The 10,804-nt window shown below is 41.2% G+C and overlaps 5 non-coding genes across 5 annotated transcripts; all 5 read left to right on the top strand.

Moving 5' to 3' along the window:
- The first annotated feature begins 3,810 nt into the window (after positions 1–3,810).
- Trnav-cac lies at positions 3,811–3,883 on the top strand. The gene has a single exon. It is a non-coding gene; the product is annotated as a tRNA-Val (tRNA).
- Positions 3,884–7,157: 3,274 nt separating this feature from the next.
- Positions 7,158–7,230, top strand: Trnav-aac. Its single transcript has one exon. It is a non-coding gene; the product is annotated as a tRNA-Val (tRNA).
- Positions 7,231–8,917: 1,687 nt separating this feature from the next.
- On the top strand, positions 8,918–8,990 carry Trnav-aac. Its single transcript has one exon. It is a non-coding gene; the product is annotated as a tRNA-Val (tRNA).
- Positions 8,991–9,090: 100 nt separating this feature from the next.
- Trnav-cac lies at positions 9,091–9,163 on the top strand. The gene has a single exon. It is a non-coding gene; the product is annotated as a tRNA-Val (tRNA).
- A 1,515-nt stretch (positions 9,164–10,678) lies between these two features.
- Trnav-aac lies at positions 10,679–10,751 on the top strand. Its single transcript has one exon. It is a non-coding gene; the product is annotated as a tRNA-Val (tRNA).
- The last annotated feature ends 53 nt before the right edge of the window (positions 10,752–10,804 follow it).

Raw genomic sequence — 10,804 nt, 5'->3', positions numbered from 1 at the left:
CGGGCGTTCAATTCCATGTGGTCTTAATCGAAACTTGGTTTCAATCAATGCGTGTAATTCAGTTCCCATGAGTGAAGTGGTTATCACGTCGGCCTAACACGCTGAAGGTCCTCCGTTCGATCCTGGGTGGGAACAAGACATCCCTTTGCATACAGTTCTGATGTGGTTATTTATATTGTTAACTTAGATTCCGGCTTGTAAAACCGCTTTTATAAAAAGGATCCTATTGTAAAAATTCGTGTTCTCACATAGTGTAGCGGTTGTCCCGTCGGCCTCACACGCTGAAGGTCCTCAGTTCGATCCTGGGGAGAACCGAGTCGGTTTTTAGAGTTTATCAATTTCACTGCAATCTGCGTGTCTGAAGTAGTAACCAAAGGGCACGCCAAGGGGGAGTCAGGTGAATTTTCCATATGGTCCCACACAAGGCTTTTAACTAGCTGATTACCACCAGAAGACTCCCGAAAATGAAGTACACATGTTGTTTTTAGGGTTTAGTTTTTGTTGTTTTGACGATTCAAAATTCCTTTAATTTTGCTATTTTACGCGTCCCAAGTTTACTCATCATCAATGAAAGGAGGTGCAAGTAGCATAACTAATAAAGATAACCATAATCTGTTTAACTGTAGAGTTATCATGGTTGTACACCACTGATGACTAGGCAACGATGTATACGGAAAAGATACAGATGATTCTTAACCTATCATAAGGAGTCTCTAAGGATAAAAAAGAATATGTAAAAACTCCTATGCTACGCCCCTGGGTGAGATCAGAACCACCAGCCTTCCGGTATAACAGCCGAACGCGCTCAGCCAATTGCGCCACAAAAGGCATCTGAATTAATTGGGAAACGGAGACTTTGTGCTTCTTTACGACTGAGAGAAACGTAATATATGTTCATTCTCAACCCTTTTGGTAATCCCGAAACAACAATTGGGCACCGATTTATCTAGTTCTATGCTGCTACTGTCAGTGACAGGATACAAATGTTTCAGCTAAATAAAACCGGAAACGCGGCTTCTTCCAGACGTCAGATGGCGCTGATGTTTTTAAATATTTTTCCCTTCGTTACCACCATCAAGTTTACCAGGGTAGAAATGGAAGTACTCTTCTCACGGAAGAAATTGAGCTACACCTCGTTCTGCTCCAGAGATGGCGTCGCGACTGGTAAGTTCCAAAACTAACAAATATTTTAGGTTTTATCGAATCAAATAATTTACATTTTATTCGTATCACCGAGACGAATCCAATGCTCATTTGGGAAATATTCGTTTACACATTCATCGTTGGAGAAATTTAGGGTAAAAGTTTGTATCACAGGATCTACCTTTATGAACACGTGTGATAAAGAGGAAGGGCTGAGTTCGAGGAAACGTTTACTTTCATTACCTTAACCCTTGAATCTTTGCTTGCTTTCTCTCATTCCCCTCTCTCGAAATTCCAGAATAACCAGCCGCAAACGCCATCTGTGGAGCTTAACACAGCAAGCTCAGCTGATTCTGCAGCCGCTTACTACTCCCCGATATACATCATGGTCTAACCCACCTCCTTTCCATATGTAGAGGCAGCTGTTTCATGTCTTGCTGGAAATCAAACGTATGAATCACACAAAAAAAAAATTTATTTAAGTTGTTATTTTTCTTTAGGGCTCCACCGTTCCTTTGACAGAAGAGATACTCAATGGATTGTTGGGGATCGTTTCTGTTTTGCGTTAACCATTAACATGTGCCTGGCTAGCTCAAGCTGTCAGTGTAGAGCATGAGACTCTCTAATCTCAGGGTCGTGGGTATATGAGCCCACGTTGGGCGTTCAATTCCATGTGGTCTTAATCGAAGACTTGGTTTCAATCAATGCGTGTAATTCAGTTTCCCATAGTGTAGTGGTTATCACTTCGGCCTAACACGCTGAAGGTCCTCCCAGTTCGATTCTGGGTGGGAACAAGACATCCTTTGCATACAGTTCTGATGTGGTTATTTATATTGTTAACTTAGATTCGGTTGTAAAACCCTTTTATAAAAAGGATCCTATTGTAAAATTCGTGTTCTCATAGTGTGGCGGTTATCACGTCGGCCTCACACGCTGAAGGTCCTCAGTTCGATCCTGGAGGTGAGAACAGTCGGTTTCTGAAGTTTATCAATTTCACTTGCAATCTGCGTGTCTGGTAGTAACCAAAGGGCACGCCAAGTGGGGGAGTCGGGTGAATTTTCCATATGGTCCGCACAGAGGCTTTTAACTAGCTGATTACCAGAAGACTCCCGAAATGAAGTACACATGTTGTTTTAAAGTAGTTTTGTTGTTTTGACGATTCAAAATTCCTTTAATTTGCTATTTTACGCGTCCCAAGTTTTTACTCATCATCAATGAAAAGGAGGTGCAAAGTAGCATAACTAATAAAGATAACCATAATCTGTTTAACTGTAGAGTTATCATGGTTGTACACCACTGATGACTAGGCAACGATGTATACGGAAAGATACAGATGATTCTTAACCTATCATAAGGAGTCTCTAAGGATAAAAAGAATATGCAAAAACTCCTATGCTCACGCCCCTGGGTGGGATCGAACCACCAGCCTTCCGGTTAACACCCGAACGCGCTAGCCAATTGCGCCACAAATGCATCTGAATTAATTGGGGAAACGGAAACTTTGTGCTTCTTTAAAGACTGAGAGAAACGTAATGTGTTCATTCTCCAACCCTTTTGGTAATCCCAGAAACAACAATTGGGCACCATTTATCTAGTTTATGCTGCTACTGTCAGTGACAGGATACAAATGTTTAGTAAATAAATCCGGAAACAGACGGCTTCTTCCAGACGTCAGATGGCGCCTGATGTTTTTTAAATATTTTTTCCCTTCGTTACCACCATCAAGTTTACCAGGGTAGAAATGGAAGTACTCTTCTCACGGAAGAAATTGAGCTACACTCGTTCTGCTCCAGAAGATGGCGTCACGGCTGGTAAATTCCAAACTAACAAATATTTTAGGTTTATCGAATCAAATAATTTACATTTTATTCGTATCACTGAAGACAAATCAATGCTCATTTGGGAAATATTCGTTTACAATTCATCGTTGGAGAAATTTAGGGTAAAAGTTTGTATCCACGTGATCTACCTTATGGACACGTGTGATAAAGAAGGAAGGGCTAGTTCGGAAACGTTTACTTTCATTACCTTAACCACCTTGAATCTTTGCTTTCTTTCTCTCATTCCCTCTCTTCCAGAAATTCCAATTAACCAGCCATAAACGCCATCTCTGGAGCTTAACACGCGTAGCTCAACTGATTCTGCAGCCGTTACTACTCTCGATATACATCATGGTCTAACCCACCTCCTTTCCATATGTGGAGGCAGCTGTTTCATGTCTTGCTGGAAATCAAACGTATGAATCACACACAAAAAAATTTATTTAAGTTGTTATTTTTTCTTTAGGACTCCACCATTCCTTTGACAGAAGAAATACTCAATGGATTGTTGGGATCGTTTCTGTTTGCGTTAACCATTAACATGTGCCTGGCTAAGCTCAGTCGGTAGAGCATGAGACTCTTAATCTCAGGGTCGTGGGTTCGAGCCCCACGTTGGGCGTTCAATTCCATGTGGTCTTAATCGAAACTTGGTTTCAATCAATGCGTGTAATTCAGTTCCCATAGTGTAGTGGTTATCACGTCGGCCTAACACGCTGAAGGTCCTCAGTTCGATCCTGGGTGGGAACAAGACATCCTTTGCATACAGTTCTGATGTGGTTATTTATATTGTTAACTTAGATTCGGTTGTAAAACCCTTTTATAAAAAGGATCCTATTGTAAAATTCGTGTTCTCATAGTGTAGCGGTTATCACGTCGGCCTCACACGCTGAAGGTCCTCAGTTCGATCCTGGGTGAGAACAGTCGGTTTTGAAGTTTATCAATTTCACTGCAATCTGCGTGTCTGAGTAGTAACCAAAGGGCACGCCAAGTGGGGAGTCGGATTGAATTTTCCATATGGTCCCGCACAAGACTTTTAACTGGCTGATTACCGCAGAAGACTCCCGAAAATGAAGTACACATGTTGTTTTTTAGAGTAGTTTTGTTGTTTTGACGATTCAAAATTCCTTTAATTTGCTATTTTACGCGTCCCAAGTTTACTCATCATCAATGAAAGGAGTGCAAAGTAGCATAACTAATAAAGATAACCATAATCTGTTTAACTGTAGAGTTATCATGGTTGTACACCACTGATGACTAGGCAACGATGTATACGGAAAAGATACAGATGATTCTTAACCTATCATAAGGAGTCTCTAAGGATAAAAAAGAATATGTAAAAACTCCTATGCTACGCCCCTGGGTGGGATCAGACCACCAGCCTTCCGGTTAACACCCGAACGCGCTAGCCAATTGCGCCACAAAGGCATCTGAATTAATTGGAAACGGAAACTTTGTGCTTCTTTACGACTGAGAGAAACGTAATGTGTTCATTCTCCAACCCTTTTGGTAATCCCAGAAACAACAATTGGGCACCATTTATCTAGTTTATGCTGCTACTGTCAGTGACAGGATACAAATGTTTAGTAAATAAAACCGGAAACAGACGGCTTCTTCCAGACGTCAGATGGCGCTGATGTTTTTAAATATTTTCCCTTCGTTACCACCATCAAGTTTACCAGGAGTAGAAATGGAAGTACTCTTCTCACGGAAGAAATTGAGCTACACTCGTTCTGCTCCAGAGATGGCGTCGCGGCTGGTAAGTTCCAAACTAACAAATATTTTAGGTTTTATCGAATCAAATAATTTACATTTTATTCGTATCACTGAGAACGAATCCAATGCTCATTTGGGAAATATTCGTTTACAATTCATCGTTGGAGAAATTTAGGGTAAAAGTTTGTATCACGTGATCTACCTTATGGACACGTGTGATAAAGAAGGAGAGGGCTGGTTCGGAAACGTTTACTTTCATTACCTTAACCCTTGAATCTTTGCTTTCTTTCTCTCATTCCCTCTCTTCAGAAATTCCAATTAACCAGCCGCAAACGCCATCTCTGGAGCTTAACACGCGTAGCTCAACTGATTCTGCAGCCGTTACTACTCCCGATATACATCATGGTCTAACCCACCTCCTTTCCATATGTGGAGGCAGCTGTTTCATGTCTTGCTGGAAATCAAACGTATGAATCACACACAAAAAAATTTATTTAAGTTGTTATTTTTCTTTAGGACTCCACCATTCCTTTGACAGAAGAAATACTCAATGGATTGTTGGGATCGTTTCTGTTTGCGTTAACCATTAACATGTGCCTGGCTAGCTCAGTCGGTAGAGCATGAGACTCTTAATCTCAGGGTCGTGGGTTCAGGCCCACGTTGGGCGTTCAATTCCATGTGGTCTTAATCGAAACTTGGTTTCAATCAATGCGTGTAATTCAGTTCCCATAGTGTAGTGGTTATCACGTCGGCCTAACACGCTGAAGGTCCTCAGTTCGATCCTGGGTGGGAACAAGACATCCTTTGCATACAGTTCTGATGTGGTTATTTATATTGTTAACTTAGATTCGGTTGTAAAACCCTTTTATAAAAAAGAATCCTATTGTAAATTTCGTGTTCTCATAGTGTAGCGGTTATCACGTCGGCCTCACACGCTGAATGTCCTCAGTTCGATCCTGGGTGAGAACAGTCGGTTTTCGAAGTTTACCAATTTCACTGCAGTCTGCGTGTCTGAGTAGTAACCAAAGGGCACGCCAAGTGGGAGTCAGGTGAATTTTCCATATGGTCCCGCACAAGGCTTTTAACTAGCTGATTACCACCAGAAGACTCCCGAAAATGAAGTACACATGTTGTTTTAGAGTAGTTTTGTTGTTTTGACGATTCAAAATTCCTTTAATTTGCTATTTTACGCGTCCCAAGTTTACTCATCATCAATGAAAGGAGTGCAAAGTAGCATAACTAATAAAGATAACCATAATCTGTTTAACTGTAGAGTTATCATGGTTGTACACCACTGATGACTAGGCAACGATGTATACGGAAAGATACAGATGATTCTTAACCTATCATAAGGAGTCTCTAAGGATAAAAAAGAATATGTAAAAACTCCTATGCTACGCCCCTGGGTGGGATCGAACCACCAGCCTTCCGGTTAACAGCCGAACGCGCTAGCCAATTGCGCCACAAAGGCATCTGAATTAATTGGGAAACGGAAACTTTGTGCTTCTTTACGACTGAGAGAAACGTAATGTGTTCATTCTCCAACCCTTTTGGTAATCCCAGAAACAACAATTGGGCACCATTTATCTAGTTTATGCTGCTACTGTCAGTGACAGGATACAAATGTTTAGTAAATAAAACCGGAAACAGACGGCTTCTTCCAGACGTCAGATGGCGCTGATGTTTTTAAATATTTTTTCCCTTCGTTACCACCATCAAGTTTACCAGGAGTAGAAATGGAAGTACTCTTCTCACGGAAGAAATTGAGCTACACTCGTTCTGCTCCAGAGATGGCGTCGCGGCTGGTAAGTTCCAAACTAACAAATATTTTAGGTTTTATCGAATCAAATAATTTACATTTTATTCGTATCACTGAGACGAATCAATGCTCATTTGGGAAATATTCGTTTACAATTCATCGTTGGAGAAATTTAGGGTAAAAGTTTGTATCACGTGATCTACCTTATGGACACGTGTGATAAAGAAGGAAGGGCTAGTTCGGAAACGTTTACTTTCATTACCTTAACCCTTGAATCTTTGCTTTCTTTCTCTCATTCCCTCTCTTCAGAAATTCCAATTAACCAGCCGCAAACGCCATCTCTGGGCTTAACACGCGTAGCTCAGCTGATTCTGCAGCCGTTACTACTCCCGATATACATCATGGTCTAACCCACCTCCTTTCCATATGTGGAGGCAGCTGTTTCATGTCTTGCTGGAAATCAAACGTATGAATCACACACAAAAAAAATTTATTTAAGTTGTTATTTTTCTTTAGGACTCCACCATTCCTTTGACAGAAGAAATACTCAATGGATTGTTGGGATCGTTTCTGTTTGCGTTAACCATTAACATGTGCCTGGCTAGCTCAGTCGGTAGAGCATGAGACTCTTAATCTCAGGGTCGTGGGTTCGAGCCCACGTTGGGCGTTCAATTCCATGTGGTCTTAATCGAAACTTGGTTTCAATCAATGCGTGTAATTCAGTTCCCATAGTGTAGTGGTTATCACGTCGGCCTAACACGCTGAAGGTCCTCAGTTCGATCCTGGGTGGGAACAAGACATCCTTTGCATACAGTTCTGATGTGGTTATTTATATTGTTAACTTAGATTCGGTTGTAAAACCCTTTTATAAAAAGAATCCTATTGTAAATTTCGTGTTCTCATAGTGTAGCGGTTATCACGTCGGCCTCACACGCTGAATGTCCTCAGTTCGATCCTGGGTGAGAACAGTCGGTTTTCGAAGTTTACCAATTTCACTGCAGTCTGCGTGTCTGAGTAGTAACCAAAGGGCACGCCAAGTGGGAGTCAGGTGAATTTTCCATATGGTCCCGCACAAGGCTTTTAACTAGCTGATTACCACCAGAAGACTCCCGAAAATGAAGTACACATGTTGTTTTTAGAGTAGTTTTGTTGTTTTGACGATTCAAAATTCCTTTAATTTGCTATTTTACGCGTCCCAAGTTTACTCATCATCAATGAAAGGAGTGCAAAGTAGCATAACTAATAAAGATAACCATAATCTGTTTAACTGTAGAGTTATCATGGTTGTACACCACTGATGACTAGGCAACGATGTATACGGAAAGAGATACAGATGATTCTTAACCTATCATAAGGAGTCTCTAAGGATAAAAAGAATATGTAAAAACTCCTATGCTACGCCCCTGGGTGAGATCGAACCACCAGCCTTCCGGTTAACAGCCGAACGCGCTAGCCAATTGCGCCACAAAGGCATCTGAATTAATTGGGGAAACGGAAACTTTGTGCTTCTTTACGACTGAGAGAAACGTAATGTGTTCATTCTCAACCCTTTTGGTAATCCCAGAAACAACAATTGGGCACCATTTATCTAGTTTATGCTGCTACTGTCAGTGACAGGATACAAATGTTTAGTAAATAAAACCGGAAACAGACGGCTTCTTCCAGACGTCAGATGGCGCTGATGTTTTTAAATATTTTTCCCTTCGTTACCACCATCAAGTTTACCAGGAGTAGAAATGGAAGTACTCTTCTCACGGAAGAAATTGAGCTACCTCGTTCTGCTCCAGAGATGGCGTCGCGGCTGGTAAGTTCCAAACTAACAAATATTTTAGGTTTTATCGAATCAAATAATTTACATTTTATTCGTATCACTGGGACGAATCAATGCTCATTTGGGAAATATTCGTTTACAATTCATCGTTGGAGAAATTTAGGGTAAAAGTTTGTATCACGTGATCTACCTTATGGACACGTGTGATAAAGAAGGAAGGGCTAGTTCGGAAACGTTTACTTTCATTACCTTAACCCTTGAATCTTTGCTTTCTTTCTCTCATTCCCTCTCTTCAGAAATTCCAATTAACCAGCCGCAAACGCCATCTCTGGAGCTTAACACGCGTAGCTCAGCTGATTCTGCAGCCGTTACTACTCCCGATATACATCATGGTCTAACCCACCTCCTTTCCATATGTGGAGGCAGCTGTTTCATGTCTTGCTGGAAATCAAACGTATGAATCACACACAAAAAAATTTATTTAAGTTGTTATTTTTCTTTAGGACTCCACCATTCCTTTGACAGAAGAAATACTCAATGGATTGTTGGGATCGTTTCTGTTTGCGTTAACCATTAACATGTGCCTGGCTAGCTCAGTCGGTAGAGCATGAGACTCTTAATCTCAGGGTCGTGGGTTCGAGGCCCCACGTTGGGCGTTCAATTCCATGTGGTCTTAATCGAAACTTGGTTTCAATCAATGCGTGTAATTCAGTTCCCATAGTGTAGTGGTTATCACGTCGGCCTAACACGCTGAAGGTCCTCAGTTCGATCCTGGGTGGGAACAAGACATCCTTTGCATACAGTTCTGATGTGGTTATTTATATTGTTAACTTAGATTCGGTTGTAAAACCCTTTTATAAAAAGAATCCTATTGTAAATTTCGTGTTCTCATAGTGTAGCGGTTATCACGTCGGCCTCACACGCTGAATGTCCTCAGTTCGATCCTGGGTGAGAACAGTCGGTTTCCGAAGTTTACCAATTTCACTGCAGTCTGCGTGTCTGAGTAGTAACCAAAGGGCACGCCAAGTGGGAGTCGGGTGAATTTTCCATATGGTCCCGCACAAGGCTTTTAACAGCTGATTACCACCAGAAGACTCCCGAAAATGAAGTACACATGTTGTTTTTAGAGTAGTTTTGTTGTTTTGACGATTCAAAATTCCTTTAATTTGCTATTTTACGCGTCCCAAGTTTACTCATCATCAATGAAAGGAGTGCAAAGTAGCATAACTAATAAAGATAACCATAATCTGTTTAACTGTAGAGTTATCATGGTTGTACACCACTGATGACTAGGCAACGATGTATACGGAAAGATACAGATGATTCTTAACCTATCATAAGGAGTCTCTAAGGATAAAAAAGAATATGTAAAAACTCCTATGCTACGCCCCTGGGTGGGGATCGAACCACCAGCCTTCCGGTTAACAGCCGAACGCGCTAGCCAATTGCGCCACAAAGGCATCTGAATTAATTGGGAAACGGAAACTTTGTGCTTCTTTACGACTGAGAGAAACGTAATGTGTTCATTCTCAACCCTTTTGGTAATCCCAGAAACAACAATTGGGCACCATTTATCTAGTTTATGCTGCTACTGTCAGTGACAGGATACAAATGTTTAGTAAATAAAACCGGAAACAGACGGCTTCTTCCAGACGTCAGATGGCGCTGATGTTTTTAAATATTTTTTCCCTTCGTTACCACCATCAAGTTTACCAGGAGTAGAAATGGAAGTACTCTTCTCACGGAAGAAATTGAGCTACACTCGTTCTGCTCCAGAGATGGCGTCGCGGCTGGTAAGTTCCAAACTAACAAATATTTTAGGTTTTATCGAATCAAATAATTTACATTTTATTCGTATCACTGGAGACGGATCCAATGCTCATTTGGGAAATATTCGTTTACAATTCATCGTTGGAGAAATTTAGGGTAAAAGTTTGTATCACGTGATCTACCTTATGGACACGTGTGATAAGAAGGAAGGGCTAGTTCGGAAACGTTTACTTTCATTACCTTAACCCTTGAATCTTTGCTTTCTTTCTCTCATTCCCTCTCTTCAGAAATTCCAATTAACCAGCCGCAAACGCCATCTCTGGAGCTTAACACGCGTAGCTCAGCTGATTCTGCAGCCGTTACTACTCCCGATATACATCATGGTCTAACCCACCTCCTTTCCATATGTGGAGGCAGCTGTTTCATGTCTTGCTGGAAATCAAACGTATGAATCACACACAAAAAAAATTTATTTAAGTTGTTATTTTTCTTTAGGACTCCACCATTCCTTTGACAGAAGAAATACTCAATGGATTGTTGGGATCGTTTCTGTTTGCGTTAACCATTAACATGTGCCTGGCTAGCTCAGTCGGTAGAGCATGAGACTCTTAATCTCAGGGTCGTGGGTTCGAAGCCCCCGTTGGGCGTTCAATTCCATGTGGTCTTAATCGAAACTTGGTTTCAATCAATGCGTGTAATTCAGTTCCCATAGTGTAGTGGTTATCACGTCGGCCTAACACGCTGAAGGTCCTCAGTTCGATCCTGGGTGGGAACAAGACATCCTTTGCATACAGTTCTGATGTGGTTATTTATATTGTTAACTTAGAT

The sequence above is a fragment of the Daphnia magna genome, unplaced genomic scaffold (genome assembly GCF_020631705.1).
Source record: "Daphnia magna isolate NIES unplaced genomic scaffold, ASM2063170v1.1 Dm_contigs239, whole genome shotgun sequence".
Lineage (NCBI taxonomy): Eukaryota > Metazoa > Arthropoda > Branchiopoda > Diplostraca > Daphniidae > Daphnia > Daphnia magna.
The sequence above is the reverse complement of the archived record's forward strand: the minus strand, read 5'-3'. Positions and strand labels throughout refer to the sequence as shown.